This window comes from Bombina bombina, chromosome 4 (genome assembly GCF_027579735.1).
Source record: "Bombina bombina isolate aBomBom1 chromosome 4, aBomBom1.pri, whole genome shotgun sequence".
Taxonomy (NCBI): domain Eukaryota; kingdom Metazoa; phylum Chordata; class Amphibia; order Anura; family Bombinatoridae; genus Bombina; species Bombina bombina.
The window spans coordinates 829047085-829073451 of NC_069502.1; the positions used below are offsets into that span (position 1 = coordinate 829047085).

At 38.6% G+C, this 26367-nt stretch overlaps 2 protein-coding genes across 2 annotated transcripts in view; one reads left to right on the forward strand and one right to left on the reverse strand.

The window, feature by feature from the left end:
- LOC128657159 (gastrula zinc finger protein XlCGF71.1-like) overlaps nucleotides 1–13694 on the reverse strand; it is a 67302-nt gene extending 53608 nt beyond the window's left edge. Inside the window, exon 1 of the mRNA XM_053711401.1 lies at nucleotides 13683–13694. The gene's annotated coding sequence lies outside the window, so the exon portion shown is untranslated. The remainder of the gene's footprint in view (nucleotides 1–13682) is intronic.
- Nucleotides 13695–13812: 118 nt separating this feature from the next.
- The window catches only part of LOC128657158 (oocyte zinc finger protein XlCOF7.1-like), a 67025-nt gene continuing 54470 nt past the window's right edge, over nucleotides 13813–26367 (forward strand). Inside the window, exon 1 of the mRNA XM_053711400.1 lies at nucleotides 13813–13894. The gene's annotated coding sequence lies outside the window, so the exon portion shown is untranslated. The remainder of the gene's footprint in view (nucleotides 13895–26367) is intronic.

The window sequence follows — 26367 nt, forward strand, 5'->3', positions numbered from 1 at the left end:
ATCAAATAAACTACTACCTTGAGTCGGATGTGCGCTGTCTCCCTCTCTTCTGTTTTAGCATATTCGTTACTCCATCTGTGGATAACGAACCCATTGATCTTTGCATAGCTGCACTCCGCTAAACCCGATTGAGAATCTGATTACCCTCCGATTGAATAACATTGCTGTGTGGGCATATTTTATGTTTCTACCATATTTCAGGAAACACGTTGTCTGGTAATGTAGCGCAGCTCAAATGGGCGAATTTCCCCATTTGCAGGTGAGTGATAAATAACCAGCTATTACAAGTGGCTGGTTCTTGCTACTGCGAGCTCACGGTGACAATTAGCGCTCAGAAAATTAACCAAAGATCAGATATCTGGTTAATTTTCTAAAAATGCCACAAATACCTCCAAAAATAGAGGGTCTTTTAGTTTTTTGTGGAGAAAAGTAGCATTTTTTTCCTTATAAAAAACAACTACACTAGGCAGATTTTAGGGGTTAAAGTGGCGGGTGTGGGGCGTTAGGAAAAAAAAAACGGCACTGAAAAGTGCTTTTACATTGTGATCTATGGGAACTGTGTGTTCCGAGTAAATATATATATATTTTTATATGTATTTGCTTGTATATATATATATATATATATATATATTTATATTTATGTGTTAATATGTAGATTTACACATATTAACACATAAATATATATGGATATAATCATATACAGATATATTTATAATTGCTGCCCATCGCTGTGCAACTTACCCCCTTTGCTGCACTAGGTTCTCAAGCCATGTCTCACGGCATGGGAACGAGGCTCCCATTTGGCACATACATTCGCTGGTATTACTCAGTGAAGCGCAAATATCGCTTTTGCAAAAGCGATATTTAGCGCTCCACTTGTAATCTGGCCCTAAATTGGTGCTGTTTGTATACATATGTCTCAGGGCTATAAATCATTTTGAGAGCATGTGACCAAATTGGTGACAATCCTCTAAAAATTTTTTGTGGCAATAGTTTTATATTACAGTGTAATGGGTAACAGTGAGCAGAAAAAAAACTTGTATTTATTTTTCACTACCACCAATGTCTTCACCGTCTGCAGCACACCAGGCTTTATGGTTAGTTGTGCAGCACATTGTCTAATTATTAAGCACTACACTGCAGAACTAAAGGCTGGTGTACTGCAGGGGGCGTAGCAGACATTGGTGCCAGTGAGTGCAAAACATTATGTCATTAATAAGGTGTTTTTCTATAACCATTGTCACCAGTTCCATATACTTTATCTATCTCACCCACACACCTCATCCCCAGCACCTTATATACACACACTTAACAGAGATTCCTACTTACATAGATGGCTAGCTGAGTCAATATAAACATTACCAAAAACTATATTGGTCTAGACTGTAAATGTTTGACTATAGGAGTTGGTTCTTATAAAGTACTTACTAAATTCCAACAGTTATACTGGCACAAGTGTTGTGGAACCAGCTTTATTGACTGATTTCTCTTGGGTAAGTGTGATTGGGAGTCCATGCTACATTGCATCCATAAGCATTTTTCATGTATCTGCTGAGTGACATAGTGCATGCTCTCAAACCTCTTAGCCAGCACAGATGGGTTGCTCCTATATAGGTCTAAATATAAAGAAGGATATTGCTAGACTCGTAATACTATATGCTAATTAGCTTTCTCCTTTATTAACAGACCTCTAAACATATAATGTGTTAACCGGTGTCAACTAATATAGTAATAGCACCTGTGAAACTATTAGGGTAACTTAGTATAGCACAAACACAAACTAACTACGGTTGTGCACTTAAAGGGACATGAAATCCAAAAAATGTCTTTCATGATTCAGATAGAGAATACAATTTTAAACAACTTTCTAATTTACTTCTATTATCTAATTTGTTTCATTCTTTTGGTAACATTTGTTGAAGGAGCAGGAATGCACTTCTGGTTTCTAACTGAACACATGGGTGAGCCAATGACAGTCAGTAAATATAGTAAATATATGCAGCCACCAATCAGCAGCTAGAACCTAGGTTCTTTGCTGCTCCTGATCTTACCTGGATAAACCTTTCAGCAAAGGATAACAAGAAAAGAAAGCAAATGAAAAAAATAGTGTTTTTCATGTCCCTTTAAGTCAATCCCAATATACTATAGTCAGTCCTGCTAACTGGGAGTCTCCCAGTAATGTAAGATGTCTGCAAGATCTAAGCTGCAACTAAATTAAAACTGTGTTAAACTGCGATATAAACCACAAATAGTTGTTTACTATATTGATCATCTATCTTATATGATACAGAGTGGTTTGAGAAAATATAATAAAACCTAGAACTCTATTTTGCTTCACCTTCAGAATAAAACAAGAAGGCTCAGCTTTGGACATATAATTACCTCTAGATCTCTAGCAAAGAATAGGAGCTTCAACCCTGGCTAGAGGGCCTGTTACTAAACTGTGGGGATTCTAATGGTTTCATTGCTACACAGCCCCAACACAAGAGGAGGGCTAGCATACATATTGTCCCATCTCAGTCATCGTAATGTACAAATCACAAAGGAGCAAGTGCTAGTAAGTAATTCTTACATGCATACAATAAAATTGTATATAGGGCAAAAAGAAACCAATTCATTTGATGCGCTTTTTCATCTGGAAGACCAGGCTAATGAGAAAAGTTGAAGGTATACAACAGGTGACAGTCGTCTTAGACGTTAGATCCCAATATCAACAGTGAACTCAAGGATTCAGACCACATTGAAAGTTCCATGTAGTAGAGAGGCATCTTAGTGAATCTTAGTGGGTTAATATCTATGTGATTATGTTTCCTTGTTTTATTGCTATAGCACTTTTACTTTACATCCCATTAAAGTATAAGTGCATTCAACTTTGTCATTCACCCTTGTCATTCCATAGAAATCAGCTAAAATCCCACTTAATCTCTCACGCTGAATCTGATACTCTATTTAGGGAATATATCTGGTAATTATCTGTGTGATATGTCTCATAGTTTGGTCACTATGATACTTAACTGTACATCCCATCAAAGTCTATGGGCATTCTATTTTGTCATTCACCCTTGTCATTCCACAGAAAATAGCTATAATCCCATATATACTCACTTAGAATATGCTATTGTACTTGGGGAACATACCTAGTAAATATTTATTTGATATGTTTCATAGTTTTGTTGTTATAGCACTTTTAACTTTACATCCCATTAAAGTCTATGGGCATTTCATTTTGTAATTCACCCTTGTCATTTCATAGAAAGCAGCTATAATCTCACTTTCAGAATATGCTACTTTACCTGGGGAACATATCTGGTTAATATCTATTAGATTTGTCTCATAGTTTTGTTGCTATATCACTTTTAACTTTACATCCCATTAAACTCTATGGCATGACATCAACGGCAATAGGGGGAGGTAAGTGTAGCAATCTGGTCTGATTACGGGCCTGCCAACGGCACTTACTCAGATAGACATGTTGCGACTTGTTCTCCCCAGCCTTTGACCTTTATCAAAAGCCATAATTTAGACCCCACAAAGCCTGCAAGAGGGTGGGTTATTACATAGAAGGGGATCTGTCTAGTGTGCTGCAGGGAAATTTTCAGTGGTGCAAAAAAGCAGCCATCTTGACTCATTTTACCCAGACCTAGCAGTGACGATCATCAACTTAATCCCCACAGCAGACACACTACAATTAACTTCTTGGGTGCTAACCATTATTTGCAAACCTAGTATATTTTATTTATATACAGTACCCACGTTCATGAGGGGATATTAAGCCTTTCCCTGCCGCATAGGATACTTGCATAAAAGGCCCAAGTATAACTTTCAAGACACACTGGTTATTTGGACCTTTTGAAGGCTTAGGAAACACAATGATAATGAAGCTGCTTATGGCCGACTAATTAATAAACTTTATGCAGTACCTAGAATAATATCTGGCATTTGTCTTCTCATGCCCAGTACAAACTACTATGTATTCAATCTCACAATTATCCTCTTCAGAGGATAACCTCCAGCTACCAAAATTAGTAGTCTGAACCCTGGAGAATATATCTATACATGAGGGAGACGCTAATATAAGAGATTGAGTGGCAGATGATAATATGTGGAGATTGCTTCTTCTCAATTTTTCCAGTGAACCAAAAGCGAGCTACATACACATACAGTATATACATCAACCCTGGTGAGACTTAAAGAGATACACACCTAGGCAGAGGTGAGTGTTAAGATGTGAGGAGACTAACCATAGTCAAAAGAATCCTCTCTTCAGCAAGGGTGGAGTAGAGAGGGGTCACCTTTATTGTTCCTATAGCTATATTTTCACTTCTTAGACTACTTCAACTCCATCATATAACTGATTGGCTGTTCCATTCAGCAATGTCGTCTAGAAGACCAGTGAAAGGGGATAAAACACCCAAAGTACCTAATATGAATGCTTTCTTTAGATCGTCTCAAACTCCAAAAACACCAAATTCTGCAGCTACAGGTTCCGATGATCCGGAAGAGAATGACACTGATCCCATACAAATGGAAAAAGACCTTACTCCAGCAACAAGAGCTGATCTGAGGAATCTGGTTTCCAAAAAGGATATATCTGCAAACTTTGAGAAGTTGTGGAATAAAACAGATAATATGCACACTTCTGTAACCAACAGTCTCTCTGAAATCAAATCTGAGATAGCCGATCTAGGAGGAAGAATAGACAGATTCTATAGTTGAGGATCTCAATGAAGTGTCTCAATCAGTTGTGTCTCAACACCAGTTAATTAATGAGATGCAGGATAAGTTAGAGGATCTAGAGAATAGGAGCAGGAGAGACAATATTAGACTAAAATGTGTACCTGAATCTATCTCCAATTTATTATTATAAATACCTGATAATAATAATGATACCACGTTAGGACATTGAATATGTTGTCTGCCACTCAAAACATTTATATGCAAGTGCTGTTTTAACAACACTTTCATATAAGTTCAATATTGTTATAAAATGTTTATACTAGTACCCAACAGTTGGGTTCTTCATTTTTTTCATGTGATATGTGTACAACTAGTATAGTTATGTTTATTTTGTTATGTGTTTAAGGATGCCGGGACTCTGGGAGGCCCATCTTTGGAACTCAGGTACTTTACTACTTATAAGGCTACTCACTGCATAAATAGAGGTATAGTTTACTTACAATCAGCAACATGTGATATGTTCATTTTGACAAAAAAAATGACACACACCTTACACATTGTTTCCCATAATGTTCAAAGTCTGAACTCGGATATTAAACGCCGAACTGCCTTGAATCAATACAATGCTCTGGGAGCAAATATACGGCTAGATTACAAGTTTGGCGTTAGCCTTAAAAAGCAGCGTTGAGAGGTCCCAACGCTGCTTTTTAACGCCCGCTGGTATTACGAGTCTTGCAGGTACAGGTGTACCGCTCACTTTTTTTCACAACGCGAAAATACCGCAAATCCACTTACGTCAATTGCATATCCTATCTTTTCAATGGGATTTTCCTAATGCCGGTATCACGAGTCTTCCTAAAAGTGAGCGGTAGACCCTCTCCTGTCAAGACTCCAACCGCATTTTAAAGTCAGTAGTTAAAGGGACAGTCAAGTACAAAAAAAACTTTCATGATTTAAATAGGGCATGCAATTTTAAACAACTTCCCAATTTACTTTTATCACCAATTTTGCTTTGTTCTCTTGGTATTCTTAGTTGAAAGGTAAAACTAGGAGGTTCATATGCTAATTTCTTAGACCTTGAAGACTGCCTCTAATCTGAATACATTTTGACCACTAGAGGGCATTAGTTCACATGTTTCATATAGATAACATTTAGCTCATGCACGTAAAGTGACCTAGGACTGAGCACTGATTGGCTAAACTGTATGTCTGTCAAAAGAACTGAAATAAGGGGCAGTCAGCAGAAGCTTAGATACAAGATAATTACAGAGGTAAAAAGTATATTAATATAACTGTGTTGGTTGTGCAAAACTGGGGAATGGGTAATAAAGGTATTATCTTTCTTTTTAAACAACAAAAATTCTGGTGTTGACTGTCCCTTTAAGAGTTTTACACTACAAAACTGTAGCATAAAACTCTTAACTAAAGTGCTAAAAAGTACACTAACACCCATAAACTACCTATTAATCCCTAAACCGAGGCCCCCGCACATCGCCGCCACTTTAATAAATGTATTAACCCCTAATCTGCCGTCACTAACATCGCCGACACCTACCTACATTTATTAACCCCTAATCTGCCGCCCCCAACGTCGCCGCCACTATATTAAATGTATAAACCCCTAAACCTAAGTCTAACCCTAACACCCCCCCTAACTTAAATATGATTTAAATAAATCTAAATAAAATAACTACAATTAAATAAATTATTCCTATTTAAAAATAAATACTTACCTATAAAATAAACCCTAAAATAGCTACAATATAACTAATAATTACATTGTAGCTACCTTAGGGTTTATTTTTATTTTACAGGCAACTTTGTATTTATTTTAACTAGGTAGAATAGTTATTAAATAGTTATTAACTATTTAATAGCTACCTAGCTAAAATAAATACAAATGTACCTGTAAAATAAAACCTAACCTAAATTACAATTGCACCTAACACTACACTATAATTAAATAAATGAACTAAATTAAATTAATTACAATTAAATAAAAAAACTAAAGTACAAAAAAACCCAAAAAACACTAAATTACAGAAAATAATAAAATAATTACAAGTTTTTAAACTAATTACACCTAATCTAATCCCACTAATAAAATAAAAAAGCCCCCCAAAATAAAAAAAATCCCTACCCTATACTAAATTACAAATGGCCCTTAAAAGAGCTTTTTGCGGGGAACTGCCCCAAAGTAATCAGCTCTTTTACCTGTAAAAAAAGTAGAATACCCCACCAACATTAAAACCCACCACCCACACAATCAACCCTAACCCACCCCATCCCCCCTTAAAAAAACCTAACACTAACCCCTTGAAGATCACCCTACCTTGAGACGTCTTCACCCACCCGGGCCGAAGTCCTCAACGAAGCCGGGCGAAGTGGTCCTCCAAACGGGCAGAAGTCTTCATCCAAGCCAGGAAGAAGAGGTCCTCCAGACGGGCAGAAGTCTTCATCCAGTCGGCATCTTCTATCTTCATCCAGATGACATCTATCTTCATCCATCCGGCGCGGAGCAGCTCCATCTTCAAGACATCCGACGCGGAGCATCCTCTTCCATCGACGGCGACTGGAACAATGACTGGTCCTTTAAATGACGTCATCCAAGATGGCGTCCCTTGAATTCCAATTGGCTGATAGAATTCTATCAGCCAATCGGAATTAAGGTAGAAAAAATCCTAATGGCTGATGCAATCAGCCAATAGGATTGAAGTTCAATCCTATTGGCTGATTGGAACAGCCAATAGGATTGAGCTTGCATTCTATTGGCTGATTGGAACAGCCAATAGAATGCGAGCTCAATCCTACTGGCTGATTGCATCAGCCAATAGGATTTTTTCTACCTTAATTCCGATTGGCTGATAGAATTCTATCAGCCAATCGGAATTCAAGGGACGCCATCTTGGATGACGTCATTTAAAGGACCCGTCATTGTTCCAATCGCCGTCGATGGAAGAGGATGCTCCGCGGCAGATGTCTTGAAGATGGAGCCGCTCCGTGCAGGATGGATGAAGATAGAAGATGCCGTCTGGATGAAGACTTCTGCCTGTCTGGAGGACCTCTTCTTCCCGGCTTGGATGAAGACTTCTGCCTGTCTGGAGGACCACTTTGCCCCCGGCTTCGTTGAGGACTCCGGCCCGGTTGGGTGAAGACTTCTCAAGGTAGGGTGATCTTCAAGGGGTTAGTGTTAGGTTTTTTTAAGGGGGGATTGGGTGGGTTTTAGAGTAGGGTTGGGTTTGTGGGTGGTGGGTTTTAATGTTGCGGGGTGTTGTACTTTTTTTTACAGGTAAAAGAGCTGATTACTTTGGGGCAATGCCCTTTTAAGGGCTATTTGTAATTTAGTATAGGGTAGGGCTTTTTATTTTGGGGGGCTTTTTTATTTTATTAGTGGGATTAGATTAGGTGTAATTAGTTTAAAAACTTGTAATTATTTTATTATTTTCTGTAATTTAGTGTGTTTTTTTGTACTTTAGTTTTTTTTATTTAATTGTAATTAATTTAATTTAGTTCATTTATTTAATTAATTATTGTGTAGTGTTAGGTGTAATTGTAATTTAGGTAAGGTTTTAGTTTACAGGTAAATTTGTATTTATTTTAGCTAGGTAGCTATTAAATAGTTAATAACTATTTAATAACTATTCTACCTAGTTAAAATAAATACAAAGTTGCCTGTAAAATAAAAATAAATCCTAAAATAGATACAATGTAATTATTAGTAATATTGTAGCTATCTTAGGGTTTATTTTATAGGTATTTAGTTTTAAATAGGAATAATTTAGTTAATTGTAGTTATTTTATTTAGATGTATTTAAATAATATTTAAGTTAGGGGGGTTAGGGTTAGACTTAGGTTTAGGGGTTAATAACTTTATTATAGTGGCGGCAACGTTGGGGGCGGCAGATTAGGGGGTTAATAAATGTAGGTAGGTGGCGGGGACATTGGGGGTGGCAGATTAGGGGTTAATAATATAATGCAGGCGTCGGCGATGTCGGGGGCGGCAGATTTGGGGTTAATAAGTGTAAGATTAGGGATATTTAGACTCTGGGTTTATGTTAGGGTGTTAGGTGTAGACATAAATTTACTTTCGCCATAGGAATCAATGGGGCTGCGCTAGGAGCTGAACACTGCTTTTTTGCAGATGTTAGTTTTTTTTTTCCCAGCCGGCTCTGCCCCATTGATTTCTATGGGGAAATCGTGCACGAGCACATTTAGCCAGCTCACCGCTACCGTAAGCAGCGCTGGTATTACAGCGAGATGTGGAGCTAAATTTTGCTCTCCGCTCACTTTTCTGCGGCTAACGTCGGGTTTCAGAAAACTCGTAATACCAGCGTTGTTTGTAGATGAGCGGTGAGCATAAACTGCTCGTTAGCACCGTACGGCTTTACCGACAAAACTCGTAATCTACCCGATATTGTTCTTGCAAGAAACCCACTTTATTAAGGCACAAATTACCCGCTATTGGGCTAGACGCTATACCAACCATTATCATGCTACAGCCAATACTAAAAAAAAGAGGAGTTTCTATTCTCATTCACTCCTCAATAAATTTTATTCACAAATTCACTATAGCGGACAGGGAGGGTAGATACCTAATTCTGAAATTCCAACTTATTAATATGGAGGTAAAGACCAAAGATGTAATCGCATGATCAAACCTATTAAGGATTCCCTTTCTTCTTACACTCAGCCATCAAACCCACAAAAGTGACTCCGGATTTCATATAGAAAAAACGACTTTCTTATAACAAAATAAAATGAAGTCCGTAGTCACTTTTGTGGGTTTGATGGCTGAGAGTAATGCTGGGGGGAGCCGGTTAGGTCCGTGAATCTCCATGGTATTTAAAGGCTGACGGTGGGGCTGGGGGAAGCTGGGCTAGCATGGAGGCTAATGTAATAATTTATGTTCCAAAACATTGGACTTCTTATTTTGATAGAAGTTAGAACAATCACCTTCAGCCAGCAGTGAATCTTCAGCGCTGAGAACGCTCTGGTGCGCACACCCACCAATGTCTACATCACAATGCTGATGGGAGCCGGCTAGTTTCATGAATCTCTGGTGTTTGACGGCTGACGGTGGGGCTGGGGGAAGCTGGGCTAGTATGGAGGCTAATGGGATAATTTATGTTCCAAAACCTTGTGCTTCTTATTTTGATAGAAGTTAGAACAATCACCTTCAGCCAGCCTGGCTATGAATATTAAAATGTAATGGGCAGAAACGTGTCCCTATTGGATGGGGCACGGAAATAATTTTACATAAACCCTGCCTATTTTTATGGGAGGTTGTTAATTCTCAATTTACACAAATTAAAAAAGTTAAATCAAACATATTTAGAAACTTTGTTTCAGTAAAACAGTAGGTTTTATTTTATAACATATAATTATATAATTATAATAATGACTTATTTTCTTAATATTTTACAAAGACTTCTTACCCTTTAAGAGAAGGAGTGGGTTCCCAGAAGGATCTCTATTTGTTTGTTTCAGTTGTTATTGTATCACCTGGTTTCCCCCTCCCCCTTTTTGCTACTTTATTGTATCAATAACAGTCATTCTTTTTCAGATATATCTCTATAGTCTTGAAACAATTACTGTAACTGTTTTCCAGACAAACACATACAGACACTTCTGGATCCAACAATATTTTATACAAAAACATCTGTGTACTTTCAGAACCAACTCTTTTTTTACACAAAAACAGCTGGATCCTACCAGATCCATGTCTAATTTAGACAGATATACACAAATGTAAGTGTTTTCAACACAAACGCATTCAGACACTTATGAATCTAACAATATTTTACACAAAAACATCTAGGTCCTTTCAGAAACAACACATTTTGTTTGTGTGTAAATATAGCACTAGATTCAGCATAGAGTTAGTTCTGGTAGGATCCTGATGTTTTTGTGTACAATAGTTTGGATCCAGGAGTGTCTGGATGTGTTTGTGTTGAAAAGACTTGGGTTTGTATGTACCTTTCTAAATTAGACTCGGATCCGGCAGGATCCACCTGTTAGATGTAAAATAGAGTTGATTCTGGTAAGATCCTGGTCTTTTGGTGAACAATAGCATTGGATCCAGCAATGTCTAGATGAGTTTGTATAGAAAACTTTTGGATTTTGTATGTGTCAGTCTAAATTAGATATGGATCAAGCAGGGTCTGTCTATTTTTCTGTAAAAAAAAGGGTTGGTTCTGAGAGGATAATATGTTTTTGTCTAAAATAGCAATAGTTCAGGCAGTGCCTGGATGTTTTTGTGTGGAAAGCACTTACATTTATTTGTGTCTGTCTAAATTAGACATGGATCAAGCTGTTGCGGATATTTTTCTGTAATAAAAATGTCAGTTCTAGTAGGATCTATATGTTTGTTTGTTTTTTTATACTAGCATTAGATCCAGTAGAGTCCTAGATATGTTTGTGTGGAAAACATTTGGATATGTGTGTGTCTGTGTAAGTTATCCATGGATTCGGTAGGATCCAACTGTTTAGCTGTTAAAAAGAGATGGTGCTAGTAGAATCAAAATGTCAAAATAGTGATGGATTCCACCAGTGTATAGTTTGTGTTTGCATGGAGAAAACACTAAATTAGAGATGGATCCAGCAGAATGAGCCTTTTTTCATTAAATAGAAGACGGTTCTGGAAGTTACCAGATGTGTTTGTATAAAATAGCATTAGATTCAGCAGTGTCTGGATGTGTTTGTTTGGAAAATACCTGAATTTGTGTGTGGCGTCTGTCTTAATAGGACATGGATCCAACTGTTTTTCCGTAAAAAACAAAGGGGGCCCTTGTTCCTGATAGGATCAGATGTTTTTGTGCAAAATATTGTTGGATTCGGAAGTGTCCTGGAAGTGTTTGCGTGGGGAAAACACATCAATTTTGTGTGTATCTGTCTAAATTGGACATGGATCAAACAGGATCCGGCTTTTTTTCCTGTAAAAAAGGATTGGTCTGAAAGGACCCAGATGTTTTTGTGTAAAACATTGATGGATCCAGAAGTGTCTGGATGTGTTTGTGTGGGAAACATTTACTTTTGTAGGGTATCTGTCTAAATTAGACATGTATCCGTCAGGATCCGGCTTTTTTCCTATAAAAAAGTGTTGGTTGGAAAGGGCCCAGATGTTTTTGTGTAAATAAATGGTGGATCCCAGAAGTGTCTGGATGTGTTTGGTGTGGAAAACAGTTAAATTGTGGTGTATCTGTCTAAATTAGATATGGATCCGGCAGAATCTGGCTTTTTTTCTGTAAAAAAGTGTTGGTTCTGAAAGGACCCAGATGTTTTTGTGTAAATAATTGGTGGATCCAGAAGTGTCCTGGTTGTGTTTGTGTGGAAAACACTTACATTTTGTGTGTAGTTATCTAAATTAGACATGGTTCCCGTGGTAGGATTTGGCTGTTTTTGTGTAAAAACAAAGTGTTTGGTTCTGAAAGGATCCAGATTGTTTTTGTGTAAAATATTGGTAGATCAGAAGGTGCCTGGATGTGTTTGTGTGGAAAACAGTTTAAATTTGTGTATATCTGTCTAATTAGGCATGGATCCGGCTGTTACGCCACAACCCATTAAGTATATGGGCATTGCCATTTTGTCATTCATTCTTGTCATTCCTTTTAGTACATCCACTATCTGTCTCATAAACACAACCCCTTTATAAACACAGAATGGTGCCATCTATCACACACATCACCCTCTTCCCCAGCACTTTATACTGTACACAGACAAATAACACATAGAGAAGGTTACCATCTATCTTACACTCTCACCACCTCTCCCCACACATTATATACAGACATATAACACTATACGGGGTACCAATCTATCTCACACTCACATCACCTCTCCCCAGCACCTTATACAGACATATTAACACTATACAGAGATAAAGCTATATCCCTCACACTCACAGCACCTTATATAAACAGGCATATAACACTAATAGAAAGGTGCCATCTATCTCACCACTCACATCCCCTCTCCCCAGAACCTTATACAACAAAAATATAACACTGTAGAGAGGTACCATCTATCTCACACTCACATCCCCAGCCACCTTATATATTGACAAAATAACACTTAGAGATGTACCATCTATCTCACACCTCACACCACCTCTCCCCCCACACATTATATACAGACATATAACACTATACAGGGTACCATCTATCTCACACTCAATACCTCTCTCTCCCCAGCACCTTATACAGACTGACATATAACACTATACAGAGATAAAGCTATCTCCCTCACACACACAGCACCTTATAAACAGCATATAACACTATAGACAAGGTGCATCTATCTCACACTCACATCCCCTCTCCCCAGAAACCTTATACACAAACATATAACACTGTAGAGAGGTACCATCTATCTCACACTCACATCCCCAGCACTTATATATTGACAAATAACACTATAGAGATGTACCATCTATCTCACACTCACACCCCCTCTCCCCACACATTATATAACAGACATATAACACTATACAGGGGTACCATCTATCTAACACTCACATCACCTCTCCCCAGCACCTTATACAGACTGACATATAACACTATACAGAGATAAAGCTATCTCCCACACACAGCACCTTATAAAACAGGCATATAACACTATAAGAAAGGTGCCATCTATCTCACACTCACATCCCTCTCCCCAGAACTTATACAATAACTTATAACACTGTAGAGAGGTACCCATCTATCTCACATTCACATCCCAGCACCTTATTATATTGACAAATAACACTATAGAGATGTACCATCTATCTCACATCACCTCTCCCCAAACCTTATACAGGCATATAACACTATAAAGAGGTACAATCTATCTCTCTCTTACACACAGCACTTTATAAACAGACATATAACACAGTAGAGAGGTACCATTAGTATAAACACACAGCACCTTATACACATAAAACACTACAGAGCTGCACACACAGTGGATTACACACATGACACAGTTACGCTCTGTGAATTACACATATCACATTATGTACTTACCGCACTATAAACACACCAGGCAAGAAGCCCGCCCCGTACAAACTCAAAGAAAGCTGAATATCTCCACCTACCCACTCCCTCCCCTTGCCTGTACCATGTGACATATTTAGGTCCTTTAGTGTTGTGGGATCTAGCCACTACCAGATAACTGTGTGCTGTACGTAGACCTTTGTTAGTGGCTGTGTGTGACACAGGAGGAAGCGGCGTCACAGGTAAGGGCAGCGGCTTATTGTCTGAGGGGGCTGTGTGTGACAGCTAACGGAATCCGCTTGTTGTGTGAGAAGGGGGGCTGTGTGTATGAGGGAGACGGGGAGAGGGTGAGGAGTGGGCTTTGTAAAAGAGAGGAGGGTTAGATGGTGAGGAGGGGGTTGTGTGTAATCGAGAGGGGGCTGTTAGGAGGGAGGAAAGGGGTTAGAGAGTGAGGAGGGAGCTATTTGTGAGGGAAAGGGGTTAGAGGGTGAGGAGGGAGCTGTTTGTAGGGAAAGGGGTTAGAGGGTGAGGAGGGAGCTGTTTGTGAGGGAAAGGGGTTTAGAGGGCGAGGAGGGTGCTGTGTGTGAGGTATAAGGGGTTTAGAGTATGAGGACTAGGAGGGGCCTGTGTGTGAGGTGGTCCTAAGAGGGTGAGGATGCAGATGTGGGGGGGGGGGGTTAGAGGGTGAGGATTAGGAAAGGGACTGTGTGTAAGAAGGATGGTGTGAGGATACAGATGTGTGTGAGGGGGAGGAGGGACTGTGTCTGTGTGAGGTAGAGGGGGGGGGGGTAGAGGGTGAGGACTAGGAGGGGGTCTGAAGGGGTGAGGATGCAGATGTGTGTAAGGGGGAGGAGGGGACTATGTGTGAGAAAGAGGGGTTAATTGATGCAGGGCTGTGTGGTACAGGGTGAGGTAGAGACCGTGTTTTAGGTAGAGGGGGGTTATCTATGAAGGGGCTGTGTGTAAGGGAGAGGGGTTAGAGGGTGAGGACTAGGAGGGGGCTGCATGTAAGGGGGAGGAGGCTGAGGATGCAGTTGTGTGTAAGGGGAAGAAGGGTGAGATGGGGGCTGTGTGTGAGGGAGAGGGTTTAATGGATGAGGAGGGGACTGTGTGTGAGAAAGAGGGGGACTGAGGGGTTGAGTGTGAGTGGGTTGGAGGGTGAGGAGGGGGCTGTATGAGGGAGTGGGGTTAATTGATGAGGAAGGGGCTGTGTGTGAGGGTGAGTGGGTTAGAGGTTGAGGAGGGGGCTTTGTGTAAGGGAGAGGGGGATTAGAAGGTTTGGAGGGGGCTGTGTGTTAGAGGGTGAGAACTAGGAGGGGGCTATGTGTGAGATAGAGGGGTCTAAAGGGGTGAATATGTGTGTGTGAGGGAGAAAAGGGTTAAAGGGTGAGAAGGGGGCTGTGTGTGAGGAAGGGGGTGTTAATGGATATAGAGGGGGCTGTATGAAGAAGAATGAGGTTAGAAGTTAAAGGGATACTAAACCCAATTTTTTCTTTCAGGATTCAGAAAGAGTATGCAAATTTTTTTTTAATTTTTTTTTTTATTGAGGTAAACATGAGGCATACAAGTGAAAAAATCACTACAAGTTTCAAATACATTACAATGTCAAAAGATTGTGGCAGATACAAGAAATAAACATTAGGAAACAATGTTATCATGCAGTAGGAAAATAGTTTGCCATATTAAATGTGAACCTTCCTAGGTACCCAGAAGGCCACTCTTGGACCTTATAACAAAAATGAAACTAATAATGAAGGTTATACTGGACTAAAGGAGACCTCTTTTAGGCCTCAAGACAAACCTAATTTTTTTGTTTTGTTATTTGTATATATATATATATATATATATATATATATATATATATATATATATATATATATATATATATATATTATATAATATATATATATACTAGACGGATTAAACAGCACTACATATGAATAACTGTAAAAGCTTATATGCTATAGGTAACTACAGTGTAAATTCTGAGGAGGATCACTATACTATCTAGTTGAACTAGACCTGGGATAAATACTTTTGTTTTGAAACTACATATAGTTACAACTCAATGATTTTCAAATGTTTAAGTTGTTAATACTATATGAGCACACAAATCTAGTAGTAATAAGAAAGGCAAGAAGTGCAATACACCATCAAGTTATAAAGAGGTCAACAGCCATCGAGACTAAAGAAAATTATAGTATCAGCACCATAACAGTAAACATATAGTATATAACATGGGGTACCTCATTGCAGTTGTATAGTATATACAGTTACACGTATTGATAGATAACATAATGCATATCTACTGCATGATCAGCTATTCAATATGGTGAATTTGTGCTTTCTACCAGTAAGCAAGGATTAACACTCCAGCCACTCTCACTTTCAGGGTTATAAGATTAAACTGATTTATTTGATGTATAGAAGTCTCTCAACTGTATATCAAGTACAAAAACAAGAAGTAGAAAGTGTGTGTGTGTATGTGTATATATACATACTGTGATCCAGACAATTTGTATGCGTAGGAATTACATTTACCCCAGTGGTATTTTGGTAAATCCAAGGGTGTAGAAGTCTATACAAATAGAGACAAACTTACTTATGAGATCTGTAAGGATATAAATAAGTATTTACAAAGTGCTATATGTATACATATCAAGCCAGTGATTGTCAGTCATTCCCGTGCTCATTGTGAGATACATAAAGTTCAGTCCAAGCATACCATAAAAGTATTGGGAAGCGCTTGTTATTAAAGCAGACCGGACAATAGACACTACTGTAACACCTAGTTAGATTAATAAAAAATAGTGGTGCAGGGAGTTTATGACTACCGCATAAGAGTCATCAACTGAGGCTGTGAAATACATGGATTGACAGTAAGTATTAAAGTCCCCCGGCATCAGGTTTGGTTGCCTTCATTTAAAGGGACAATGTACCCAAAATATTTCTTTCGTGATTCAGATTGAGCATGAAATTTTAAGCAACTTTCTAATGTACTCCTATTATCAAATTTTCTTCATTCTCTTGGTATCTTTATTTGAAATGCAAGAATGTAAGTTTAGATGCCGGACCATTTTTGGTGAACAACCTGGGTTGTCCTTGCTGATTGGTGGATAAATTCATCCACCAATAAAAAAGTGCTGTCCAGAGTACTGAAACCAAAAAAAAAGCTTAGATGCCTTCTTTTTCAAATAATGATAGCAAGAGAACGAAGAAAAATTGATAATAGGAGTAAATTAGAAAGTTGCTTAAAATTGCATGCTCTTTCTGAATTACAAAAGAAAAATTTTGGGTACAGTTTCCCTCTAAGGAAAGTCCGACTGTGAACAGATAGCATTGCGCTCAAGGAGTGAAACTATAGACAGCCAGATTAGGGAAAAGGTAGTAGAGGGTTAAGATTTATGGCAACAAGGATTATTCCCAGACTGTTTATATTGTAAACTAAGGACTCAGCTGACTCCCACTTAAATTTTCTGACAGCATGCCCATGCTCTGCTCGTGCAAGCAGATGGAACTGAGCCCTGACGGATAGATCTCCAAGGAGTCTGTGACTTCCTAATTTAAGATAAGAGGATAGCCGATGTGATGTATCTCTGCAAGTGTCAGGAACGGCAGATTCATGCAGGATTAGCTTGCTATTGGGAGATGCCGTATTGAGGGTATAGCAGCCTCTGGACGCATTCTCTTGCTCAGAAAGGGCAACTCCATTGAGTAGTGGAAGTTATGAGGATTGGTCTTTCCCACAAGCATTTCTCGGAGGTAGCAGGGAAACCTCTTTGTCAAAGTGGGTAGAAACAAGGGAGTCAGGATTCTCCTTCCTGCCTAGACCAGCTCATAGTCTGTGGACGTACCCTACATCTGCGATTGCTGTTTTTTTATGGAGCTCCTGGGTTGGGGGGGACAGACTCGCTGCAGACAACTGTTTCACCGCCATCTTGCACTCATTTTGAGTAGACCGGAATGCCTTCTCTATCTCGTTGATAATCTGAATTCTGTGCTCCTCTAGAATAGCTTTTAACTCTGCTATAACAATGTATGTGTTCTTCATCTTTTCAATAGGATAGTATATCCAATGCAGCGTAAAAGCTGCTTTTACCCCGATTATGGTTGCGGGGGGGGGGGGTGTTGAGACCTTTTTCTCGTAAAGGCTGCCGTAGGCCTCAACTCTCCGGATCAGTCGGTCAGTGTAGATATCAGCTCAATCTTGTATCCGATAACACAGTGGAGCTTACAAGCCTCAAAAGTCCCCGAACAGTAAATAGATGGCTTCATAAAAAGCTGATAAGTGGCAAGTTTTAAGCATATCACACGGAGCAACCAATTTTGCATCCATTCAAGGTGACGCCCAGAGACACACCCCAGAGCATGCAATTTTAAACAACTTTCTAATTTACTCCTATTATCAATTTTCTTTTTTTTTTTTTTAAAATATTATTTTTTATTGAGTTTTCATATTATAAACATAAATTATACAAAGAAACAAGTGCAAAAGAACACAGAGATAAACATTTCTCGTACATTGACAGAAAACCATATTCTTCTTTAGAATTGTATCTGTCTTTCATATATCTGACTAAACCATATAAACTCGCCTAACACACTATGACTCAAGACAGGACATCTGCCATATCTGAACACATATTAGGTCGTTTCTATTGACTAACTCCCCTAACCGATTCCTGTAGTTTCCTTTGTTCAGATAGGATCTTTAAATACACATATAAAAAGGGAAAAAAAAAAAAAAAAAAGAATAAAGAATCACTCCACACTGTCCCCCACTCCCCACTAGGACTCCAGAGTCAACACCCCATGCACTGGGGAAATTACCGGCCAATATTTGCAATTGTACGTAAACAGTATCCCTAAGTGGTTTAACCAACGTAATTTGTGTCTCTAATGGGAATGATAAGATATTTTCCATTGCTTGAAAAACTCAGCTAGTCGTCTGTCGGATTTTGTAAGTTCATCTGATCTTGCGTGAATTGCATGGTCAGAGCATTCTTAAGCTCTTTCAAGTTCGGCATAATTTTAGCTTTCCAAGCTCTCAATAACATAATACGTCCCAGCAATATGATAAAATTAATTAATTTGACATTCTTAAGAGTTACTTGAGATTGCACAAAAAAAATACATCTATCGCTTGTATATGATAATCTAATTTAAGAGTTGATCGCATCCAATATGCTACTTTCAGCCAAAATTGGCTGATTTTAGGGCAGGCCCAAAAACAATGCATAAGATCTGCTTTGACAGCAGAACATTTGGGACATAGACTCAATGCCTTGTACCAACTAGACAGCCTGGCAGAGGTCAAATAAGACATAAGAGATATCTTGACCTGCGATTCTCTCCATGATGTCAAAACCCAGCTTTTATCCATGATTTTAAATGTATTTATTATAATTTGACCATTTACCTCAGGAAAAAAAAAATCCACTTTGCTACGATGTATTCCCTTTGCTCAATAGAAGGTCTTTGGTTAAGGTGCACATAAAACGGAGCTATCGAATATAGGCCCCTTTGAAAGTTATTAATTTGTAGTTGAAACAAGAGTCCACTCCCTTCCATACTTTTGCTTAAGCTCAAGTATGAAATGCCTTAACTGCAAATATGCATAAAACTCTTTGTTCGAAAGATCAAATTGGTGTCTTAATTCGGCAAAAGATAGTAATGATGAATCTGGTTTTACCATTTGCGCAACAAATATCAGTCCTTTTGAGAACCATAATCTGAAGACTTCTGTTGACAATCCCGGGACGAAATTTGGATTCCCTATAATAGGTAAATATTTAGATACAAACGGTGAACAACCTAAGAGCACACAGAATTTTTGCCACGCGAAGATAATGTTTCTAAATGTTATGAGCGCAAAAAGCGAAGAAGGAAGAGCAGTCATTGGACAATGTAGAATAGCATCCAAACGAAACGGCTTCACTAAGGCAGTTTCCCAAGGAACTGCTGAGACCTGGTCTTGTTCGGTTAACCAGTCAACTGCAACCTTGACCCCGAGCTGCTAAACTATAATATTGTATATTCGGAAGGGACAAACCGACCGCATCTTTATTACACATGAGCCGCGTAGCCGAAATACGAGTTCTAGCACCTTTCCAAAGTAAATTTGAGCATGCCTTGTTATATTTATTTATATCCGTCTTCTTAATAGGGATCGGAATATTTTGCATAAGATAAAGTACTTTAGGAAACAAGATGGTTTTTATAAGGGTAACTCTCGCTGATAGGGAAATGGGCAGATTTTTCCAACCTTCCATCCTTTCCCTACATTCCCGGAAATACTTACTAAAATTAAGTTTGTACCACTCCTCCGGGTTTACGCTTAATTTAATGCCAAGGTACGTAATTTGAGACGTTTCGGAAAACGGGTGTTTGATGTTTTGCTTTTCCTTATAGATCCATAACAGCTCAGATTTAGCGAGATTAATTTTATATCCCGAAATTGAACCGAAAAGTTCAGTTGATTCTAATAACAGGGAAAGACTTTGAGCAATGTTGCTCAGACACAAAATTATGTCATCTGCATACATTAATAATACAAGTTTCTGATCTCTAATACGAATCCTGTCTAATTGTTGACGAAGCAGAATCGCAAATGGCTCTAAAGATATGTTAAACAACAACAGCGATAGAGGGCAACCCTGCCGGGTGCCCCGCTGTAATAATAGACGCTGAGAAATCTCACAGTTGATTAATAAGGATGAGATTGGAGAGCTATATATTACTTGCGTAAACTCTAGTATATGACCAGACAAACCAAATTGTTCTAATGAGAAAAATAGATGTTTCCAAGAGATGCGGTCGAACGCCTTCTCCGCGTCGACCGTTAATAACGCTAGATCCGGTGTATCTTTCTGTCTTGACAATCTGAATTTGTTCCCAAAAAAAATCAAGTAATGTCATAACCTTACGGATATTTTTTGTGGGGTTTCTCCCTGTCATGAAACCAGACTGGTTTTCATGAATTATTATACCTAAGTGGGGTTTTAATCTTTCAGCTAAAATTGAGGTCAAGAGTTTATAGTCCGTGTTTAGAACAGATATAGGCCTATAAAATGCTGGAATCTCTAAATCTTTATTCTTTTTTTGGGATTAGCGAAATTACCGTGGCCGCAAAATATGGTGAGCATTTGTTATTTCCAATGAAATAATAGTTAAATAGTTTTGTAAGGGTTGAAGCAACTTGCGTCTGAAGTATCCTATAAAATTCAGTAGGGAGACAGTCCGGACCTGCTGCCTTATTTGTTTTCTTGCTTTAATTGCAGTGTAAATCTCTTGTTTGTTAATCGGTTTGTTATTTCTGTCAGAATTTCCAGAGGGGATTTTTGGGGTCTTAATCTTATCCCAAAATTGCTTCTGTCTTCCTATATCATATTCCTCAGCTTTATATAATTCACTAAAATACTGATGAAAAGTTTTAATGATATCTGAGTTATTTGTGAATCTACCTGTCTTGGTTCTAATAGCCGTCACAGCGTTACGATTAGTTGCTTTGGTTAGCTTAGCCAAAAATTTGGCAGATCTCCCGGCGAAACCACCGTATAGGGCCTTTTGCCTTTGCAGTTCTAAAGCTGTTTTTTGATGGATAAAAATATCTCGCGCTGCTTTGGCATCTATATATTTACGCCATTTCTCATTAGAGTGCTCACTCAAGTAAGCCGAAAAACGCATTTTTCACCCGATTATTCGCTTTGTGTCTCTTGTTGTTTAACTTTCCTATTACGCTTGCATAGATATTCCTTAATCTTGCCTCTAATTACAGCTTTAGCCGCTTCCCAATATACCTCCGGTTTATCTATATAAGATTTATTGAAGGACTCATATTCTTGCCATTGGTTAATCAACCAATTCTGAAATTTACTGTCATTCAATAAATATTTGTGAAAAAAAAATGGTTTGATTGGGGGCTATTAGCCTGTGCGGTGCATTAAGTAGTAATGTAATTACTGCATGGTCTGAGATTGTTATATCTCTGATATCCGCTTTCCAATCTAAACCTGTCATATTATCTGAGACCAGAAAAAAATCTATCCTTGATAAAGAATGGTATCCTTTTGGATAAACATGTAAAGATCTTAAATCTGGGTTTTGAGCACGCCAAATATCTATTAGCCCCAATTGAGAGCAAAGTTTCTGAAAAATATGAGTCTTCCTGTCCCGTGGAAAAATATATGCCTTTATTGTCTCTATCTAGGATAGGATCCGCTACAAGATTAAAATCCCCCGCAACTATAAGATGTTGCCCTATAAATTTATGTAACTGTAATAACATCTTATCCCAAAATACTTTATCCACTTTATTTGGCCCGTAGATATTACATAATACATACCGAATTTTATTAATAGTGACTTCTACAATTCAAAAACGCCCTTCCTGATCTCTCGTGATTGATTCTATTTTGTATTCTAGATAAGAGGATAGCAACGCCTCTTTTACATGATTTAAATGGGGCCGAAATAACCTCTCCCACCCAGTTAGTCTGAAGTTTCAACGATTCTGCTTCTTTTAGGTGTGTCTCTTGGAGAAAGGCTACGTTTGGTTTTAGTTTTGCCAAATGTTTAATTATCGCTTTCCTTTTTATTGGGGAGTTTATACCCCCTACATTCCAAGACGCTAAATTAAAAGTATCTAGCATAGACCCCGAAGGAAAGATTTAATTAGTCGCCCCATTCTACATATAGCGATTATAAAAATGCAAAGGAGCACCAGTGCAGAGAGGGTAGCCGAGGGAGAAGCGAAAGAGAAGAGAGAAAAAAAAAAGGGGGAAAAAAAACAAGAATAAAAAGATTGACAGAGTAAAAACTTACCGTTTAAAACATAAACAATAAACTCCATTCTATACATTATTAATCAACATAACAATAACGTTCCCGTTACTTATGATACCTGCTCACTGGATATCCATTTTTTGCATAAAGACAAAGCTTCCTCACTATTATTCGCTACATAGGAGGTTCCTGCCTTATTAATTATAAGTTTGGCGGGGTATACCAATCTAACGTTACATTCAGCTTTCAAGAATTTATCAAAAAAAGGGGCCATTTCCTTTCTCTTAGCCCTGGTTTCGGCAGAGAAGTCTTGAAAAATCCAAATTCTATGAGAATTAATATTAAGGGCATTAAGTTTTCTATAATAGGTCAAAAATAATATCTTGTCCTGATAATTGACAAACTTAAAAATAATGGGCCTTGGTTTGGAAATTGCACTATTTTCTCTGAGAGGCCCAATTCTGTGGGCTCTCTCGATCAAACAAAAAAGCTCACAGTCCTTTGGACCTTGTTTTTCCTTTTATCCCAAAACTTATATGAGGTGGAATGCACATGTAGCTTTCCTCAATACATTCTCCTTAACGAGGCAACAGACCCCAGACAATATAAGAGTCCTTCCTTGAATTTTCCAAGTGGCCTTATCGAACCTGCTGCCACGTAAACCCAATCTAGAGAAGCCGGGCTCACTATGCCTTAACCAGCTGCCTCTATAATAATTTGAAAGTCTGATTTTTACTTCCCATAAGACTCTTGATACAATACAGTTTGTAACTCTTGAATAAAACACTTTCCCCACTTGCAATGTTGTATCCACTGGCTCTTGTTATGTAGAGGCCCTCCACATTTAAAACAGCTACTCTGGGCATATGTCTCGCACTTTACAATAGCCCAAATTTGTTTGTTGACAAGCAAGATAGGACAAAGTGTTATCCGCACAAGTCTAAATCTAACAATATATTATAGGACTCAGAAAAGCGTGGCATACAAAGCTCTTATTTCAGCTCTGCCCTTCTAATGATTATTCTCTGGGTACCTACTGAAATATTTTTCTTGAATTAGGCAGATTGTCTTGAGTATATCGAGGCAAAACATACATCTGCATACACATACCTAAATTACCGTCCAGCAATAGCCTCCACAGTATTATATGTATCAGGGAGCGTACAAGACTTAACCACTCCTCCAACCACTCTTACACTGTACCAATTCTACTCACGCTTCCGATGAGTCTTCAAGGTGCCCCAGGAGTTATCGGAGCCTTAGGAGTCCTCCCATAGCTGTAATTGCAGGCCCGGCACTTACTCCAGACACAGTGCGGTACGCGGCTTACTTCCTCCCCAGCAATACGGCTATGATCAGGCACTGCACCAGGTCAGTATTACCTGAGGTCTGGTCCTGGGGGAGACTTTCCTTCCGGGAGTCCTGTCTTGTCAATCCGATACTTTGTTTTCCAACTCACTGTGAGAGTGCTTGCGATAGAGGGGGCGGGGGCCGTAGGATTTGCCTATCCCCCGCCGACGCTCCAGGAAGCCTCACGAAGCAGGAGCAAAATTGTGTAAGCTCTTTTGAGGCAGGCTCCGCTCTCCTTGTCCGCGTGCTGTAGGCAGTGACTGTTCAAAGCGCCTTACAGCCAATCAGGCCAGCTTCCTCTATATTGCAGCCACACTGTAGATAGTCCGTCTGCTTAGGGCATCATATTTACCTCTATTTAAGCAGAAGAGAAAAAAACAATAGTGCAGAGGCGGCATAAGCAGGGGTGTCCAGTGGGTGCAGGTCTGAGATAGAACGGTACAGAGTGGAGCGCTTCAGCGACAAAGCACAAAACTTGCCAATTTTTAGACTTCCAACCGAAATCTTAGGATCATCTACCGGCCCAGGGCTAGCAGAGCCAGGGCAAGGTATTATTCGGTTGAATGGTGATTTTCAGGTTCCCATAAACTTGGACATCGAAGCAAACGGCAGCTACCTGTTGGCTCCGCCCCCAAACGGAAGTCCTTTTTAGATGCATTTTGATATCTGCCAAGATGTAAAATGAAAGCCTATTATCAAATTTTCTTCATTCTCTTGGAATCTTTATTTGAAAAAGCAGAAATGTAAGTTTAGAAGCCAGCCCATTTCTGTTTCACGGCCTAGTTGTGCTTGCAGATTGGTGGCTAAATGCACCCACCATTAAACAAGTGCTATCCAGGATACTGAACCAAAAATTGGCTGGTTACTTAGCTTAGATGAGATGCCTTCTTTTTCAAATAAGATAGCAAGAGAATTAAGAAAATTGATATTATCAATTTTCTTCATTCTCTTGGAATCTTTATTTGAAAAAGAAGGCATCTAAGCTAAGTAACCAGCCAATTTTTGGTTCAGTATCCTGGATAGCACTTGTTTAATGGTGGGTGCATTTAGCCACCAATCTGCAAGCACAGCTAGGCCGTGAAACAGAAATGGGCTGGCTTCTAAACTTACATTTCTGCTTTTTCAAATAAAGATTCCAAGAGAATGAAGAAAAATTGATAATAGGAGTAAATTTGCATGCTCTATCTGAATCATGAAAGAAAAAAAAATGTGTTCAGTGTCCCTTAAGGAGATATGTGTGTGAGGGAGAGGGGCTTAGATGTTCAGAAGGGGGCTATGTGTGAGAGGGGTTAGAGTGTGAGGAAGTGGTTGTTATTTTTTTTCATTATTAAAGGTATAAAAAACAAACAAATTTTCTTTCATGATTTGGATAGAACATACAATTTTAAACAACTTTTCAGTTTACTTCTATTATCAAAATTTCCTCATTATCTTGTTATCCTTTGCTTAAGGAACAACATTGCACTACTGGCAGCTAACTGAACACCTCTAGTTAGCCAATCACAAGAGACAAATGTGTGCAGGCACCAATCAGCAGCTAACTCCCACTAGTGCAGGATATGTGCATATTCATTTTCAACAAGGGATACCAAGAGAACAAAGTACATTTGAAAATAGAAGTGAATTTAAAAGTGTCTTAAAATGACATGCTCTTTCTAAATCATGCAAGTTTTATTTCGACTTCCCTATCTATTTAAGGTGTATGAAATACACTGTGGGATTAATAGAGCAGGAAAAGGTGATCTGAAACATTTTAACTAAATATTACGAGTAAACCCTTTGTCAAAGAGCAATGTCTGTATAATGATATGAAGTTGTGAACAGAAGCACAATCGCATCTGTACAGAGGGTACTGGGTATAAGAAGCAGCCTTACAGCAAGTGTAGTAATACATCTTTTGGATTTTGTAATTTTACTAATTAGGGTTGCACCGATACCATTTTTCTAAGACCGAGTAGAAGTACCGATACTTTTTTTCAAATACTCACCGATACCAATTACCGATACTTTTTTTTTTTATGTCATGACAGTTTACCAAGCACAATACAGACTAATGATTTAAGATTGCTTCTTTATAATTATGAACTGTATCTCAAAAGACATGTTTTAATACTAAAACAGTTTTATGTGCTTGTTGTCACAAAGTTCACAGAACATGTTTATAAATATAAATATTACAATAACATATATTAATAACTGCAATAAATAATAGCTGCAGCAGCTGGGGCTGGAAAGCTACAATTTAATTGAAATACATTTTTATTCATTTTCCATTGGACATAATACAGAACAAATCATGTGATTAAAGATGGACAAAGTCAATATTTCCCATAGTCCATAATATAAAGACTCTGCCCCATCTCAATCCCTGCAAGTCCAATAACATAACTTCAAACATTATATTCAAAACATTTATAACTCCCACGAAATCCTCCCCCTCCCCCCCAGGTGTTTCCAAGGCCCATAGCTAAATCCTGGCAAAATCAATACTCTTGTATCAACAGCTAGCTAAATACATTGTCTTTGCATAAGTATTTAGGTGTGGGTGTCTGGGGTTCTCTACTATTCCCCTCTCCCGTCC